Genomic DNA, 17,932 nt, shown 5'->3' with positions numbered 1-17,932 from the left:
GGGGTCGGTGGTGGCCGCCCAGTGTACTGTGCGCAGCGTTGCCCTGGCCGTGGGGTCCGGACACTCCAGGCGTCTGTGGATCCGTAGTCTTTTGTTGGGTTTCTTCTTAGTGCCTAGGCCTCGTCTCCTTTAAAAGTAAGATGGCTTTGTAGAAGTCCTGGGAAGCCGGGCGGAGAGACCGCATAAGCCCCTCCCTGTGTGTGAAGCACTAAGAAACACACCCAACTGCCGGCGATTCCCACTGCCTGAAAAAGGTTGAATTATCAGCAAGTTTTCTGAATGGCAGAAACGGAGAAGCCCAGGTCTACTTCCGCCCTGGAGTAAGTTGGTTTACCGTTGAGAGCCTCATTTTCTTCTCGTGTGAAATGGGGTTTGGCAGAGTTCAGGGCAGAGTGCGGATGGTCGGAGCACGATACCCACTGAAGTTCTCCCCTTTCTCCCTAGCGTTACAACTACTGGGGGGCCGTCCCACTGAGACGACTTCTCAACAGGCTAAGTGCCCAAACTTCTCACTTCCCCAAGTGAGGCTGCCAGACCAGGCGTGTCAAAGGGCTCCCTCCCCTCCTCTGCCACCTGCTGTGGAATCAGCGGTTTCCTAGGAGACCCTCTAAGAAAGGACCAGGATTCTGTCACTTGAGCCTCGTTCTGGGACCCCCCACCCCACCCCCACCGGAGCCTGCACTCATCGTCGTTGGGGCCTGAAATTCTGAGTGTCCACCGTACTGTGGTCCCTCCGAGCGAGGCGTTAATAATTCTTCTAGTAAGTTCTTACACCTAACAACCCACTTAAGTGTCCCCCTTGAGCCTGTCCCCCCCCCCCAGGGATATACTCCAGCAAGGAGTTAGACTTGATTTTCTATTTTAACTGTTTGAGCCATAAAGGGGCTTGTGGGAGCCAGCCATGATAAGCTAAATAAAAACAGACCACCCAAAGGAAGTTCTTTACTTCCAACCATTATCACCTGCCAGAGTAGAACTCAGCCATCGATAAATTTAATAGAAGCCTGAATCTCAGTAGGTTGCTGATAAACTAAGATTACCTGAGCACCACCCAAGAACAGAATATCCAAAAGAAATGCCTTACGCCTTACGTTCCAACCGCTGTAGATAGGATCACCTTCCAGCACACACTCACCAGGACATCCCTAGACAAATAAATGTCAGTCAATCGGGTCCTGAACCTCAGAAATCCCACACTCCCACCTTTACTACTATAAAAACCCAACTCTAACTGAGCTCGGGGCTCTCCGTTTGTTCCAATACATTGGACATGTGGAGAGGTGGAGTTTGCAAACTTGCATGAAATAAAGACTCTTTGCTTTTACATACGGGACTCAGTCTCCTTGCTGGTTTTGGGGGGATTTCGCAGACCTGGACATAACAATGCTCACCCATCAGTTTAAGTAAAATACCATGTACATTGGATGGCATTGAGTAGAACCTAAAACTTGCTAGTTTTTGCTCTATTGAGAATCCCACGATGACCCGAGGTCTTGTAGCCCCAAAATGTTCGTTCCCCTGTCACAGAATATGTTGCAGTTCTGCATGCTGTCACCTCTACCGGGGCATTTCCTGCTTTCTTCTGGAACTGTCTCAGTGTTGCCCTTGATTTGAGCAACAGGGGCTTCTGCATCCAGAGCGTTACCTTAGAGGATTTTACTCAGATCTTCACCGTGAGACACGAAATTCGAGGTGCTAACAGGTCTTGCCAAACCAAGCCTCCTTTCTCCAACCTGCCCTTTTGAAACTCCAGGCCCAAATATCAAGAGCATTCCCAGTAAAAAGGTCCAATATTTGGCCTAGGTCACACCAGAGTCTGCTCTGGTTCAAAGGAGTTGAAAATTCCACTCTTTTTCTCCAGAAGGAAGAAACAAGTTTTGCAAGCCAGTGCGTGAATAGGATATGCAGATGGCAGACGTGTGTCCTTAGGACATCTGCGCAGGCCTGGAGTTTATTTAGGCTTGTCATTCAGGGCTAAAGTGGCCTCTGCTTTCTTAACCTTTGGAGGCAGATGGCCTGGAGCGGGAGGCAGGCAAACTGGCCTGTTGGGTGAGGTGGGGGTGGGGGAATGGAAGCTTTCTCTTCTGGGATTCCTACTGAGCCCCTCCTTTCCCAAAGGATGGCTGTTTTCTCCTTATCCACGAAATTTAGTAGAGTTGTCATTTGCTTTATTGCTTAATTTGTCAACTCATTTCCACGGTCCCAGTGTTGGAGATCAAACTCAGGGCCTTGTGCTAGGCAACTGCTCTTCTACAATTCCATCCATGCCATTTGAATTTTCGTTAATCCGCCTTGACCTAAATCGTTGCAGTACACTATCAGTTTGCGAACGAGTTTGAAATGAACTGATAGTCAGATGAATGAAACTGCTGCCATCAATTGTGTTCCCAATCTTTCCTTCCCAACTATTTCCATACCACTTCCAGGAAGAGTCCTCCTTAAAACTTCTCCATGTTTTTTTCATTTTGTCAAATTCTTAAGTACTTTTTATTGAGTTAAGTTTTTGCCCTCCCTTGTCCATTATGGCCTTTTCATAATATATGTCGCTGTACTTTCCTCGTGTTAGGTACCTAGTACTCTCTGTGTGTATTGCTAAATCTAGATTCTGCCTATGAGAGAAGCCGTGATGTGATGTTAAAGGTTTTTTGGGTTTTTTTATTTTATTTATTTATTTTTACTGAACCATTTTTTTATTTGTTCATTTCTCGCATTTGAAGTACTCTTTGAAGACATCCTTAGCCAGAGATCATTTGCCATCCTCTTTAATTATTACACAATAGCAACCAGTCACTTTACTGGGCTTCTTTCCCCTCTCAGTCAGTATTACAGAGACCCACCCATTGCTCCAGTTTGGCCCTTGGTGAAGGGGCTTTGCTGTCTTAACCTTGTCACAGCCGAAGGGCTTTAACCTTCTATCAGCTAGGCTCCCCAAGGCCGTAGCTTAGGGGGATTCTGCTCTCCCAGATAATGACTGTTGCTGCCTAAAGGTAGAATTAACTAAGTCTCAATTGTTCTAATAAAACCAAGGATTCAAAATAGGGTGAAAACCTGTGAGCTCAAAGAGTTAGAGTAGCAACTGACCAACTTTCTTTCTTAGCTGGCTTTCCGGGAAGCCTTTCTCCTTCCACAGGGCCCCAACCGAAAAATCCATGCTGCATTCCTACCTACTTCCTGTCAGCTAGTTGCCAACCCCACCTCTCTGAAGCCAGGTTAATTTTATTTAATTAATGCAAATACAACATATCTTTACACAGTTAAACAAATGCAGCATAAACAAATGTAACACGTCTTTGCCTAGTTAAATTCCATGAGAAGGCTTCCACCAAGTTGGCATACACAGGTTCATTGCAATTAGATACAACAACACAAAGATGGATTTGGCATATGTCTAAAGCTTTGGCCACTTTGGGAATTTCAAGTACCAGGTCATCATGAATGAGGACAATCTTCAGCATCTCTTGTAAAGCAGTGTTAAGGACCAGTACACACTGAGCAGCAATGCCTTGCTCAGGCCTTCAGTTGGCATGGGAAAAGTGTGTTCTTTCTCTCTTTCCCCCTCTCTCTTCTCTCTACCTCCTCTCTTCTGTTGTAGGGTATTTTGTTCACACTCTGACACTCCTGAGACTTGCTAATAAAGTTAAATCTTGAATCAGGGCAGAGCCAGCAATTAGCTGACTGGAATTGGCCATAGAAAAGCCAACAGTTTGGATAGCGAGGAAGAACAGGAAGGAAGGGGCAGGTTTGGTGCTTTCCTTTTTGGTTCTGAGACAAGGGAAGAGGCATGTCTCTTTGCAGTGTCTCCGGCCAAAAAGCAAGGTCAGCTATTTGCTACCCAACCTCTCTGATCTAGTAGGTTTTTGCCCCAACCTTTGAGTCCCGAGTCTTATGGATAAATAGAACAAAGACTGAATTTAAACCTACATATCATGGTCATAATAGAGCAGCCATGGGACCTGCCAGGATGCAGCCTGAGTGGCCGATGGGGCACTGACTGAGGGGCCATGGGGTGGCAGATGATAATGAAAATATCAGTAGATTCATGTGCAACTGCTAAACTGACAGACAACATCACTCTTTCTCTTCCCTCATCTCCCTTTCTTCCCCACCTCCTCCCCTCCTTCCCCTTCCCCTCTCCTTTTCATTCTCTCCCTGTTTCCTATCTCCTCTCCTCCTCCTCCTTTCTCCTCTGTTTTCCTCTACCGATCTTGTGGATTTTTTTTTTGTTGTTGTTGTTGTTTTGAGACAGGGTTTCTCTGTGGTTTTCGAACTCACAGAGATCCGCCTGCCTCTGCCTCCCGAGTGCTGGGATTAAAGGCGTGCGCCACCACTGCCCTGCATTGTGGATTTTTTTGAGACAGGGTCTCTGTACATAGCCCTAGCTGTCCTGGAGCTCACAGGGATCTGCCTGATTCTATGTCCTGAGTACTGGGATTAAAGGTATTTTCTCATGTCTGTTCTTATTTCTTATTTATTTATTTATTTATTTTTGCTTTCAAGACATTGATCAAACCCTTTAAAACACAGGACAAAGATATTAAAACACAACCACATATGGTGGTACATGCTTTCAATTCCAGTACTCAGAAGGCAAAGACAGGTAGATCTCTGAGTTCAAGTTCCAGGACAGCCAGGACTATATAGCCATATTCTTTCTCAAAAACCAAGCAAGCAAAAATGTTATTAAACTATCACTTATTATGTATTTTGTTTTGTTGAGAGTCTCCCTAAGTAACCCAAGATGGCCTAGAACTTGACAATCACCCTTTCAGTATCTTGGGTGCCAAGATTACAGGTGTGTACCAACACTTATAATTACAGCATTTTTTTTAAATAAAATGTTTTGTTGTAAAATAAATTCCTATTTGTTGTTTTTATTCTACCTACTCTAAGGAGACCAATGACTTCTAAAGTCTGCCAGGCTTTAACTTCTGTGTGTGGCTATTCTGCCAGCATGTGTGAATGTTCACATGAATCCTCTGGAACTGGAATTACAGAGTTTTGTAAGCCATGTGGGTACTGGGAATCAAACCTGGGTCCTATGGAAGAGCAGGCAGTGCTTCTAACCATTCATCTCTCCATTCTTGTCATAGTACTTTTGAAATATTAAAATTATTTGCAAACATTCGTCAGTAGTTTCCAGGATTGAGGCAGATAGTGGAAAGCAATACCTGTGGTGTGGTGATTTGAAAGAAAATGGTCCCCAAAGGGAGTAGCAGTATTAGGAGGTTGGCCTTGTTGGAGGAAGTGTGTCATTGTGGGGGCAGGCTTTGAGGTCTCTTTTGCTCAAGCTTTGCTCAGTGTGACACTCAGACCACTTCCTGCTGCCTGTGAGATGTAGGACTCTTCAGAGATTTCTCCAGTACCATGTTTGCCTGCACACTGCCATGTCCCACCATGGTGAAAATAAACTGAACCTCTGCACTGTAAGCGAGCCACCCCAATTAACTGTTTTCTTTATTAAGAGTTGCCTTGGCCACAGTGTCTCTTTTATTTAGAAACCCTACCTAAAACAGGCAGCATGGAATTCTTTGGGCTGGCACAGTGTTGCATCTAGAATGAAGATCGTTCACATGATGTCTATGTGTGAACTCAAAATAACAGAGCAAAATTGAAATGGTACAAGTCTTTAAACTGTTAAAGCCAATCTCTAGTGACATACCTTCTCCAACAAGGTCACACCTCTTTCCCCAAATAGTCCCAGCAACAGAAGACCAAGTATTCGGATGTTTATGGGAAACATCTCACTTAAGCCACCACACAAATAAAAATTAAAAAAAAGATGTATCATTGGGAGGAAGTAAAGGGAGCACTTCAAAGTCTCTCTCTCTCTCTCTCTCTCTCTCTCTCTCTCTCTCTCTCTCTCTCTCACTCTCTCCCCCAGGACCATAGGTGTGAGCCACATGTGTTGTACAATTAGCCTTCATATGAGTTTTGTGACATTATCTCAAGGTCATATGTTTGAGGCAATATGTCAATTTCATTTTCCCAGTTAGAAATATCATCTCTGAGACCTCATTATAAAAAAATGTAAAGATTTATTTTCCCTTTTTATTTTTATTTATATCTATTTGTGTGTTTCTGTGTGGGTGTGTGCACATGAGTGTATGTACCCTTGAAAGTCGGAAGAAGGTGTGGGATACCCTGAAGCTAGAATTACCGGCAGTATGAGCCATGGAACATGGGTGCTGGGAACTGAATTTGTGGCGCCTCGAAGGGAAGCAACTCTTCTTAACTGCTGATCCATTCCTTTATCTAACAACAATCAAAGAAAAGGAGGCCAGGGAATGAGAGAGCAAGGGAGAGGAGCACATGGCAGGAAAGGAAAGGCGGATGGTACAGTTATCATCACAAAAAATAAAACATAAAAATATATGCATATATCAGCATTTGTGTCGGGGAGGGTCAGTGACAAATCACAAGATTCCGTGTCCTCCTGCCTTGTGGATCCCAGTCAGGTTGGGTAGAAATGTTTTTTGACCTGCCGAGTCTTCCTGGAGCCGCTAGTTTGCCTGTGGATACTGAACATGTGAGAACTTGTCCCTATGATTGTAGACCTAACAGACCGAGTATGGAGTCTCGGGCAGAATTTCTAACTGGAAAGAAAAGGGGTCAAAGAACAGGATCAATCCAGCTTTCCAGAAACTCAGTTTCCTACAGACCTGGAAAAGTGCAGGCATTTTATTGAGTTGTTGCAGGGGTAAGGTTTATTAGTCATGAGAATGTTTTTTTTTTTTTTTTCTCTCCTCTCACCCCCCACTCCGGGAAATTTCTTATGATTTAAGGAGATTTTCCCACTTAAGATGCAGATTAATGACCTGTTTGTTCCTAGATACATCTCAATATTACCTGTATGTGGTGGGTTCTTGTCTTGCGGTAAGAAGAGACTAAAAAGTACTGGGGAAAAGAAATTCATTGGGTGACAGGTTCCTGGGGTCAAAGGTGTGAGAATCTGTTGTCTCCTGTTCCATGTGTGTTCTCCTGTTGTGTTACCCTCTCTTCTGTCATAGACTGGCTTTTCTCTACCCTGGAAACTCAGCAAGCCTTGGAAGATCTTGTTTTACTTCTTTGTTGTGAGAACGTCACTATTATGGGATTTCACATGCTTTTATTAATTTAAGTCGTGTTCGCTAGAACAATTCTCCAAAAACTTCCTGAGAGAGAGGATGTGGGACATAAAAATGTTTGGAGTCATGTAAATCCCACCCCCTCGTTTAGGGTTGGTAAGGCAACGACGACTCTGTGGTGAACGTGCTTGCTCCCAGGCCCGAGTCTGACGCCTGGGTCCCACAGGGCCAGACGGGAGCACTGACTCTGCAAGTTGTCCTTTGGCCTCCGCATGCACACCACACCATCTGCCCCTCCTGGATAAACAAAGGTAATGAAAATGTCTATGTATGTGTTGTCAGTATGTCAGTATGTCAGTTGTCTAGATGTGTTCGTGACTCACCTTGTCTGCTTCGGAGGATGATGTCACGAGTTCAAGGAGTGACTGAGTAACTGAGCTCCAACTTGACTGCACTCCATCAGGAGAAGACCTACTTTGGATTTTTTATTTTTTATTTAATCTTACAAGTCATTGACTTCTGTCTTTTAGCTTTCAGTTTTACCGTGTTTATAAAAGGGCAGCATTCTGAATCCGAATCCTTTATCACTATCTTGCATTTGACTTTCTTTTTGCAGACTACCCACGCCGAATAGACAGAACAAACTTGCCTTAATGTGGGGCATTTGATCTGAAGTCTTTGTTCTGCTAAACTCTCTGTCTCCTTTCTGTCATTTCAGCTTTTCCTTCCCAGGATGCCCCAGGGTGTGAGAGCAGGTCTTCTACCATACTTTATAAAAGGGTTTTGTTTGTCATCTCCGATTTTCTATTCCCCACCCATTTTCTAGGAGATTTCTTCAACTTTGTTTCATAACTTCAAAAAAAATTCTGTCACTAAACTATTGAGGAATTTTTTCTCTTCTTTTACCTCTGGAAGGGGTTTATTATAATAAAACAAAAACAAAACTCCAAGTTCCTGTGTTGTCTTTGTCCCTCGTCCCTCACACGCACCTTAGGTCCTCTCAGACCTCCTATTATATTTAATTTTTCTTTATTGTAGAAATATTTCACAAGTATCTGATTTTTCCTTGGTTGTTATTCATGCCTAAGATTAGAAATTAAAACAGATTCTGGACGCTGTGTAGCCTAGAGATTCTTCGGGACTAAACCAAGACCCAGCTATTTGTTTGGAATAACTCAAATGTCAGTGTCTGTTGTTACTATGGTACCATTTTCCAGAGATGGGACAGTTTCGCCTTTTCCTTAAGAAGCACCAGCGGTCTGGTCTGCAAGTCTGCGGAGCAAAGGATGTGGGATTTGTGCTCTGTACCGACATTTCGGTCTCACTCTGACTTTTCCCTTCCAAAGTTCCTACCCTTTAATTCTTGATCTTCCTTCCGTCTTCCTCTTAGACCTGCCGTCAGTTTTCACATACACTGCAGCCAATGTTTCCAACCTGTCTGTCCATCAACCGGGAGCTAGAGGACACCTTCTGGGAACAGAGCCTGAGCTGTGAGTCCCGGGGTGACGCGGATGAATGGTTCTGAGCCAGACCTGAGCTTGCAGGATCTTTGAGATTTCTAACTCCGCCGCACTCTAGAAGGGCGGGGCACCCAAGGGCCGATAAACGCTGAATTGCAAATGGAATTGGAAGCAAAAATCCTTGAGAGTTGTTTTTTTTTTTGTCTGAGTTCCTGATTAGACAGAACAAAAGAGTTTACATTATAGGGATTTGTATTTCTACGTCCGCAAACAATTGCATACACATTCATTATCATTGAAAGATTCATTAATTGACAACCGATCGCGGTGTCAGGGTGGCCGAGTGGTCTAAGGCGCCAGACTCAAGCTCAGCTTCCCTGGATGGGGGTTCTGGTCTCCGCATGGAGGCGTGGGTTCGAATCCCACTCCTGACACATCGTCTTTTACTCATTTTCAATTACTTTCACAGACTCTTCTCTCGTTTTCATTTTCTGTCTTAGTCGGCTCGGCACCTTTATTACGTCTGTCCTATTAATCACAAAGCGCGCTGAGTCCTGTGCTTTGCCACCAGCGGGAAAACATCTCCGTTTAGGAAACGTGCACAAACTCCATAGTGACACAACTGACAGTTGAGTGTGGAGTTGACAGGGTCAAATACACCTTTTTCACTGCCAGGGCCATATAGAACCAAATGCTGGAATACAAAAGGAGCCGTTCATTGTATGGAATTCAATGAAACTATATTCCAACAAAAATACCACAAGGAGTAAGGTTCCACCGAGATTTGAACTCGGATCGCTGGATTCAGAGTCCAGAGTGCTAACCATTACACCATGGAACCAACTCGCTTCCCTCACTTGTACAACGTGTATCTCTGGACACTGATTAAAAAACAAAACTAGAACCATCCCACGGGTGTTATTTGAAATTCTGTTACAAATTTAGTTTGTTGCAAAGTGACTTATTGTTACCTTCTCATGAATTTCTCAGCGGTATCCTTGGTCCTTCTTTTATTTGTTTATTTTCCTGTTAGATTGTTTGCTGTTCTCCTAATCTTTTTTTTTTTTTTTTTGGTTAGCATACAAGTAAATGAGTCCAATTGTGACGTTTTCAAATATATAAGTCAGTAAACTTTGCTCTTGTCCCGAACACCCTTCCCCATCTCCCTTCTCTTCTGGCTCCCCCCTGCCCCCAGTCTGCTTTCACAGCACAATTGTCCTTGCGCTCTTTGTAAACGCACGTTTGGTACACAAATGAAGGGGAACACGACCTTAAATGGAATGTTTATCTCTTATCTCTGCCTCTCCATGATCCTAATAGTATTTTTATCGGAGGAATTAACTTTTTAAGTGGAAAAGCTTCGTCTTCAGTGTCTGGACTACAGAAATGGTCCGGCGCCACGTGGTGTGCACCACACCTCCCGTGTGTTCTTCTGCATCTCGGGGTCTGGCAGCATCCAGAGCAGTTCCTGCAGTTTGTGCGTTTTCCCCCAGCACAAAAGCCAAAGTGACTATTAGTCCTATCGTTAGAAATTGAACAGAGACGTATATAGCCCCTCCTTCCCCCTGCTTCATTTACTCGATACGCGGTATCTGCGGACTGGTCAGGAGAAACTACTGTGTGCCGGGCAGCATGCCCTCAGCTGCAATCGTGAACGGCTGCGGCTTGTTAATGCTTTTCCCTCATCACCAGGCAGCTGGTGCCAAGGCGGAATCTTTCTCCCTCTTCTACAGCCCCAGGATCCGCCAAAGTTCACTTGGTGCGTGCTGCGTGAACCCGGAAACCAACACAGTGGGCTCCAGGAAGAACAAAGGAAGGTTCAGTCCTGTCAGTACCGCAGAGCGGTTTTAGACTTTCGGGGTGGTGGTGTCTCTTTTTGTCTTCACTCCACGGGCTCAATTCAATGAGTCAATTTCTCCTTCTTTCCCTTTCCCTCCCTTCCCCTTTCCTTCCTTCCTCCCCCACTCCCGGGTTCCCCTCTTCCTGGGGGACAGGCATTCTCTCTCTTTTTCTGTCGGTATCACTGAGTTGATAGAAGACCCAGGACAGCCTTCAGGAGAAGATAATTTCTGAGTTGAGGCCCAAGACTGAGGAGCAGGAGGACCCAAGGGGTCTCTAGCTGGAGGATAAGAGGCAGTGGCGAGGCAAGGCATTTATTTTATTATTTACAAATCTACTTTTATCAACTTTTTCATACAGTATATTTAGATCATGGTTGTCCCCTCCCGCTTTGTTTTGTTTTCCTTTTGCAAGGTATTAGAGTCATACAGCTCAGATGATCTTGGTTTGGGTACAAATGAAATGATAAGGCTGCGCTGATGCTGAGGGCAGGCTTTCCGTCTCAGGGATGGGAAGGAATTCACTTCTTCAGTGGCAGAGGCCCGATTTGGTTGGAAGTCGACTCAGGGAAAGGGAAAGTTTCACATTAGTTCTTCATTCATCGACCAACGTAGCAAGAAAGAAGTGTGGAGTCTTTACGCCCTAGCTCACAGTAGGTGCGCTATAATATTTTTTAACATGAGTGAATTCAAGAAAAACTTGTTATCTGTTGGCAGGTCCTTTTGGCCGGTGAAAAGGAAGAGATTAGGGGAATAAAGGTCACACATTACGTGCTTATTGACTGTTACTTGAAGTAAATAGTTGAAGGCATATCCACTCCCGGGACTGCTGTGGGTGTGGTACGTATGAGTACGATTTGTAACCCGAGGAAACAGAAAGCAGGAGGGGAGAATCTTAGCGGGTGAGAAAAATATTCATTGATCTGAATTGGAAGCGTAAGAAAATGGTGGCAGCGGTGGGATTCGAACCCACGCCCCCGAAGAGACTGGAGCCTTAATCCAGCGCCTTAGACCGCTCGGCCACGCTACCCCTGTGGTTGGACTGCTTTGTCTTGTCCTCTGGAGTAATTGCACACTTTCGGGCTCCTTTCCCGCAGTTCCTTGCGCACGGCCCCCTGCGGCGGGCTCTCGTTCGGCCGTCTCTATGGTTTTTTAGCGCAGCCGCGGAGGCTTGTGGGCACAGGGGCACAGCAGGCTCGGTTTCTGCTTTGTGCCTCGAGCTTCCGTAACGGCAGCTGTTTGAAGAGCGACCGTAGCTGTAAAGACTTTGATCAAGATGAACACAGGTACCTGTTCGTGCGGCGCTGTTTACAGGCGCCTCCTTAGCGCAGTAGGCAGCGCGTCAGTCTCATAATCTGAAGGTCCTGAGTTCGAACCTCAGAGGGGGCAGCCGCAATATTTTTTTTTTTACTTTTATTTCGGAGAAGAGAATTGAGCTCGAGTGTGTAGGTAGGCAAATCTCTCTCTCTCTCTCTCTCTCTCTCTCTCTCTCTCTCTCTCAACATAAAAAGTACAATGTTCTTTGTTCTATTTAATGAAACTGAACAGGTAATTTTCTGTTTGTGTAATGTAATGGTCGGTTACAAAGTTATAAAATAGTGATTTTTAATTTTTTTTCTTACGTATTAAACACTCGACAAGCGTGGTGAAGCATGCCTATAATATTCCAACAGCCGAGAGGCAGAGGTGGGTGAATCTCTACATGGCTAGTTCCAGGGCTCTGTCTTAAAAACAAACAAACAAACAACAAAAACATTAAACATATAATCATCATTGACTCCAATTGGAGCCAGGAGAATTTCAGGTGCTTTGAGATATATTTGGCAATTGTTCATGTTAACACACCATGACCAGAAAATTCCCCAGGCCAGAATGTAACAGAGAGGGAGGTGGGGGTGCAAGTGCGACAGGGGTAAGCGACGTTTAAGGTGTAAAATGTGTGTAATTGTTGGTTTGCTTCTTTTTAACCATTCTTCTGGGATTGCTTACTATCGGGGTCACTCCATTCCACCCATGATTCTCTATGTCAAAGATGACACAAAACGAAAATACAAAAATAAATAAAAACAAAACACAAACGTTCCTCTCCAGTCTCACCACGTTGTACCTTTGCTCTTGACAGAATTTCTAAGTTATTCATACTTTAAGAAAAAAACTCTAAAGGAGAAATAAGTAAAGCAAGCAAGGAAGACAAATGTTCAGGGTTAAGACTGCATTTTACATCCAGCTTTAGCAGCTCTGTGGAGCCGGGAAGGACGCCTCACAAGTGTGTATTTTGTCCCCTACCCTCACGTCGTGCGGCCACTGTCTAAATCCGCGTCCCCGTCCATCCCGTCTCAGTCCCGGATCTGCCGGCCGGCGTCTCAGGCTTTCCCTTAAAGTCGGTCAAAAGAAGAGTCAGAGAAATTGGCAGGCAGGAGGGAGGAGGCCGACTTGGGGTCTGAGTTTTTCTTCAACTCTCGAATTGTCCCAACCTCTGTTCTCTTCGTGGGGTCCCAGGACATCTCATTATAGAAGTTACCAGCGGCTGGAGTAGCACACCTGCTCCCCTCCCCCTTTCCTGAGCTCAAAGCGGTGAATGTTTAACAGTGAGCATCCAGGAAATGCTCTCCGGGAGTTTTCATTTTAGTGGTGAATGAGGGATAATAGAATTTTAAATCAGCTGACCAAATAAAATATTTAAAAAAAAAAAAAAAAAGTAAAACAAATATTAACATCATGTGTCTTTATTCACTCTCGAAAAGACACGAACTAAGAGCCCGGATAGCTCAGTCGGTAGAGCATCAGACTTTTAATCTGAGGGTCCAGGGTTCAAGTCCCTGTTCGGGCGCTAGTCTTTTTCTCCCAACAACTTCCTTAGTAGCATCTAAATTTCTGGCGTTACAGACTGGGCTGTAGTAAGGTTGTCTTTATCAATAACCAAACCGATATTTTAGAAGGCCTGGCAATTTTGCAGAGCTCTGTTTAACGTGACTGAAAACCTAGGTTACATCATGTATCCAGGGCGTGGTGGTAAGGAAGCTTCGTACGTGTTCGAAGGACTTCCAGGCAAAATCCAGCATCAATTGTTCATCTATGCATTTCTTCTTTCAAATAAATTTTAGGGTAGAACGCAGTATGAAGAAGGACCTTGGGAAAATGGCTCCTGTCAACTGGGAAAGGAAGCTACTTAGAAAGCAATTAGACAGTTTTGAGTTTTTAAACCACATAATACAATTTTTTTTAATTAAAAGATACTGCCCCCTCTGAGGTTCGAACTCAGGACCTTCAGATTATGAGACTGACGCGCTGCCTACTGCGCTAAGGAGGCACGTGGCAAGCTGTTTGGGTTATATTATTTTAGTAACAAATTATACTTTGCCCACGTTAGCCCGGCCAGTGTTCTTAAATGAGTTTGTTTGTTTGTTTTCTCATTCCTGAAAATACCTGGAAGATTCAACATCTTCCCCAAACTGAAAAGATAAAAAGAGTCGCCCTGTTCTTCTGCTCTTCCTCGGACACACACAAGAGTTTGTAATCTTAATAAAAGCATTTCCTCACTTCATCTCACTTCCTTCGTTGCAAGTCAGATTTGCAAGGTCGTCTTCCTAAGTCCCATCGACTTTTCTGCTGTCTCCTTACTACCCCTCGATCCCCAGGAGTCCAAAAGGGATGTAAGAGATCTCAAAGCCTCAAGAATAAATTGTTCTTTACACAAACTCTCGGGAAATCTGATAGTGTGAGAACAGGAAGAGGTGAAAACCCGATTTACCTAGACTCGCCCGGGAGTGCCTCTGGTTCCACACTGGAATTTCCCGTTCTTAGCGTCTGCCTGGGATTTATAAAACCATTGAGTGTTTGGTTTTTCGCATTAAGTGTGGAAGTGGGAGAAAATACAGAAACCTTTTAAATTACGACCCCCACCTCCACCCCGACCCGCCGCGCGCCAGAAAACAAACTGTTTTGCCAGCTGTCTCTGCCAGCTACTGCTGAGTTAGGACCCTGGCTTTGATAGTAAGACTTGCAAGTGACCCAGCCACGGGGCTTCAGTGTATGGTAGTGTGTGTAGTCCTGAGTGGTCTGTCTTCACCCGTGTAAAAGTAGATTAACCGCTGAGACAGTGCTACTTCGCATCAAGGTTTATGATGGTTTATTTTTGAACACAGTGAATATCATGACCATATTTCCCAAGAGTTCGGATAATGAAAATGAGAAAGGTTATCAGGCAAATGCCAACACCACCCAGACGTTAGCGGATAACTCTAAGTGATGTCCAATTTAAAAAAAAAAAAAAAGATGGACTGGAGAGATGGCTCAGTCCTGAGTTCCAAAGGTCCTGAGTTCAATTCCCAGCAACCACATGGTGGCTCACAACCATCTACAAAGAGGTCTGGCGCCCTCTTCTGGCCTTCAGGCATACAGACAGAATATTGTATACATAATAAATAATTAAATATTTAAAAAAAAATGGAAGGACACACAACTGAATTGCGGAATAACTGCGGAGCATGGAAGGAAGAATTTAGATGTAGCCATGCATAGGGAGTGTATTAGTCAGAGTTCTCTAGAGGAACAGAACCGATAGAAGGAAGTCTTTATTAGTGTAGTTTACTGGCTGTGGTCCAGTTAGTCCAACAACGGCTGTCGACCAGTGGAAAGCCAGTCCAGTAAGTTGTTCAGTCTACACGGTTGGATATCTGAGTTGGTCTTTAGTATAAGCTGGAATCCTAAGAAGAAGGCTCGAATGGCAGGGAAGGAAGGAATTTGCTGGTGATAGTGAGCAGCCCAAGAGAGAGCAAGCGTCTTTCTAAGCCTTTTATATAAACTGCCACAGACGGTCTAGCCCTGATTAAAGGTGGGTCTTTCTCCCCTCAAAGGCTGAATGAGTCTTTCCACCCTATCAAGACAAGAATCTGTCACAGGTGTATCCAGATGCTTGGGTTTTAGTTAATTCCAGATTTAGTCAAGTTGACAGTCATGAAGAGCCATCACAACAAGACTCACAAGGCTGCAAGGAATCAGATAGTAAAAGTTAGACAGTAAAGAATTTCCAAACAGTACCAATGCTGAGTTTAAAACATCATTGGGCATTAGTAGTTGAAAGCAGATGCTGTTTTGTGGCTTCCCTTAGTTAGCTTTCAGTTATTGTGAAAAACACCATAAAAACAACTTGGGTAAGAAAGGGTTCATTTCACCTGACAGCTGCAGTCCATCATTATCCAGGGAAGTCAGGGCAGGAACTCAAGGCAGACAGCTGGGGGCAGGAACTGAAGCAGAGGCCATGGAGGAGCGCTGCTTTACTGGCTTGTTTCCTATGGCTTGTTCAGAGGCTTCTACACCCCAGGACCACCTACTGGGGCAGTGCCACCTGAAATGCACTGGGCCCTCTACGGCAATCACTAATCAAGGTGATGTCCTACAGACCTGATGGAAACCATTTCCCAGTCCATGTTTTCTTCCCAGGAAACTCTAGCCTGCGTCAAGTTGACAAGAAAAAAACAAAGAAACAAAACAACCCGGACATAGCTCCTTGGGTTACTATCTAGATTAAGAAATTAGAGCAGTCTGGGGGAGAAAACCCCAGGAAATCTTAATGCCCTGTGCGAGCCCCATTGAAGAAGCTATTCTGACCCTGCTCTCTATCAGGTCATGTATCAAATCAAAGCCACCGAAATGCTTTCCCTAGATCTTAAGTTTGGAATATGGCCTTGAAAATCATCTTGCCTAGTATGGACACTTAATGAAACCTCATGTGCCAGTTTATTTCCTCTGCAAGCTTGACGGGTTTAGCATGCTCAGAGACGGCGCACCTCCAGCAGTCTGTGCTTCCGCAGATAGTTAGCTGACGAAGAAACATCTGCCCTGAATAACGACAGCTGGACTGAGTGAGAAGGGAAAACCCAGGATCATCACTTTTCTGCTTGCTGTGGACTCCGTGAGACCCCGCGTCTGTGCCTTCCTGCACAATGGATGGCACCCCCACACTGTAGGCCACAGGAAGCTCTTTTTTCGTAAGCTGCTTGTTTCAGCTGTTTGGTTTCAGTGATTGACAAAAGTACCATCCCGTCCAGGAAACGTGACAAAGGGTTTTTGTTACTTGGTCAATACTCACTGATATTGTACAAATAGAAATTTCCACAAATTCCATTCAGATTCTAAACTTATTACAGAAAGTGAAGAAAATCTTCCTAATCTTCCTTAGACTTTTTTTTGGGGGGGAGGGGAGTTATTGAGACCTGGCTTCCTTATGTATCCTTGGCTGGACTAAAATTCACTGTATAGACCAGGCTAGTCTCCAACTCATAAGATCTGCCTGCCTCTGCCTCTTGGGTGCTGAGATTAAAGGCAAGTGACACCATGCCAATCTTACATTGCTTACTCCCTTGATGTCCGCACATCCTACGCTGTTGCCAAGGTGTGTTGTCTTTAGTTAGGACAGTAAGGCTTTCTGTTTTCCTTGGCTTTGGCTTACAGCTTTTAGGTCAACGTCATGGATATAAAGAAGAGATATGTTCGGAGAAGGAAACAGATATATCGGAAAAACAGATGTATGACGGCTCGAAACAAAAGGGAAGATAGTACATACAGAACCGTGTTTCATTAAAACAAAAAAAAAAAAATGCAGGCTGGTGTTGCCGAAACCCGGGATCGAACCAGGGACCTTTAGATCTTCAGTCTAACGCTCTCCCAACTGAGCTATTTCGGCCACGCCCTGTGGGTGCTCCATACTAAGTTCTAATAACTTTGTCACTTAGGTTCTCGTTATGCCAAAGAATTGACAAGAGAACCTTAGATTAAGAATTTTGATGGTTAAAAAAAAAAAAAAAAAAAAAAAAGAATTTTGATGGTTGAACATCTTTCGGTATTACAAAGAGAAAAGCAAGAAAACAGTTTAGATTGCTTTTTTAAACTTGCCTCAGCGCGGGGAGTGGTGGTACACGTCCTTAAACCTAGCTTTGGGGAGGCAGAGGCAGGAGGATCTTTTTACTAGCCTTCATAGAGTTCCAGTTCAGGGCTGAGACACTAGCTCAAAATAGAAATGTGACTTTGTTAAATGCTACAGGATATTTTGGGTCAATTCACACATTTAGGCAGGAGTACTGACCATACACTTTCGAGCCTTTTGAATTTGGTTTACGGGGATTTGTAATTAGTTCGGTCAGCAGTAACACAGTAACTATTTCAGTTCACATATCCTACAAAGAGAGTTGTCTTCAACTTCCCTGGTGGTCTAGTGGTTAGGATTCGGCGCTCTCACCGCCGCGGCCCGGGTTCGATTCCCGGTCAGGGAAAAGACTTTTTGCGTCTTCTTTGCTCGTTTTCATAAGGGAGTTTTCTGTTTTGTGTCCGATTTACTTTGGGTGTTAGAACTGCAAATTTTCAAATGATGTCACCATTTAAAAAATTTACTGATAATTATTTTATCTCTTGAAGACGGATATTATGAGATGGACCAAGAGCTCTTGCTAGAGGACGTAGTTTCGGTTGTCAGCACCGACGGGACAGCCCACAATTGCCGATTACTTCATTTCCTAAGGCATTCGAAGCTCTGCTTCATGGACACCAGACATCCACGTGGCACAGTGACGTA

General features: G+C 44.3%; 8 non-coding genes across 8 annotated transcripts; 4 read left to right on the top strand and 4 right to left on the bottom strand.

Annotated features, from left to right (window-relative positions):
* Nucleotides 1–8,853: 8,853 nt before the first annotated feature.
* Trnal-caa (transfer RNA leucine (anticodon CAA)) lies at nucleotides 8,854–8,958 on the top strand. The gene is made up of 2 exons: nucleotides 8,854–8,891; nucleotides 8,913–8,958. It is a non-coding gene; the product is annotated as a tRNA-Leu (tRNA).
* Nucleotides 8,959–9,293: 335 nt separating this feature from the next.
* Nucleotides 9,294–9,365, bottom strand: Trnaq-cug (transfer RNA glutamine (anticodon CUG)). The gene has a single exon. It is a non-coding gene; the product is annotated as a tRNA-Gln (tRNA).
* A 1,945-nt stretch (nucleotides 9,366–11,310) lies between these two features.
* On the bottom strand, nucleotides 11,311–11,392 carry Trnal-aag (transfer RNA leucine (anticodon AAG)). The gene has a single exon. It is a non-coding gene; the product is annotated as a tRNA-Leu (tRNA).
* Nucleotides 11,393–11,678: 286 nt separating this feature from the next.
* Trnam-cau (transfer RNA methionine (anticodon CAU)) lies at nucleotides 11,679–11,751 on the top strand. The gene has a single exon. It is a non-coding gene; the product is annotated as a tRNA-Met (tRNA).
* Nucleotides 11,752–13,119: 1,368 nt separating this feature from the next.
* On the top strand, nucleotides 13,120–13,192 carry Trnak-uuu (transfer RNA lysine (anticodon UUU)). The gene has a single exon. It is a non-coding gene; the product is annotated as a tRNA-Lys (tRNA).
* Nucleotides 13,193–13,599: 407 nt separating this feature from the next.
* Nucleotides 13,600–13,672, bottom strand: Trnam-cau (transfer RNA methionine (anticodon CAU)). Its single transcript has one exon. It is a non-coding gene; the product is annotated as a tRNA-Met (tRNA).
* A 3,302-nt stretch (nucleotides 13,673–16,974) lies between these two features.
* On the bottom strand, nucleotides 16,975–17,047 carry Trnaf-gaa (transfer RNA phenylalanine (anticodon GAA)). The gene has a single exon. It is a non-coding gene; the product is annotated as a tRNA-Phe (tRNA).
* A 514-nt stretch (nucleotides 17,048–17,561) lies between these two features.
* On the top strand, nucleotides 17,562–17,633 carry Trnae-cuc (transfer RNA glutamic acid (anticodon CUC)). Its single transcript has one exon. It is a non-coding gene; the product is annotated as a tRNA-Glu (tRNA).
* Nucleotides 17,634–17,932: the final 299 nt, after the last annotated feature.

The sequence above is a fragment of the Chionomys nivalis genome, chromosome 13, assembly GCF_950005125.1.
Source record: "Chionomys nivalis chromosome 13, mChiNiv1.1, whole genome shotgun sequence".
NCBI classification, from domain to species: Eukaryota; Metazoa; Chordata; class Mammalia; order Rodentia; family Cricetidae; genus Chionomys; species Chionomys nivalis.
Note: the sequence above shows the minus strand (reverse complement) of the source record. Positions and strands in the feature narration are given on the sequence as shown.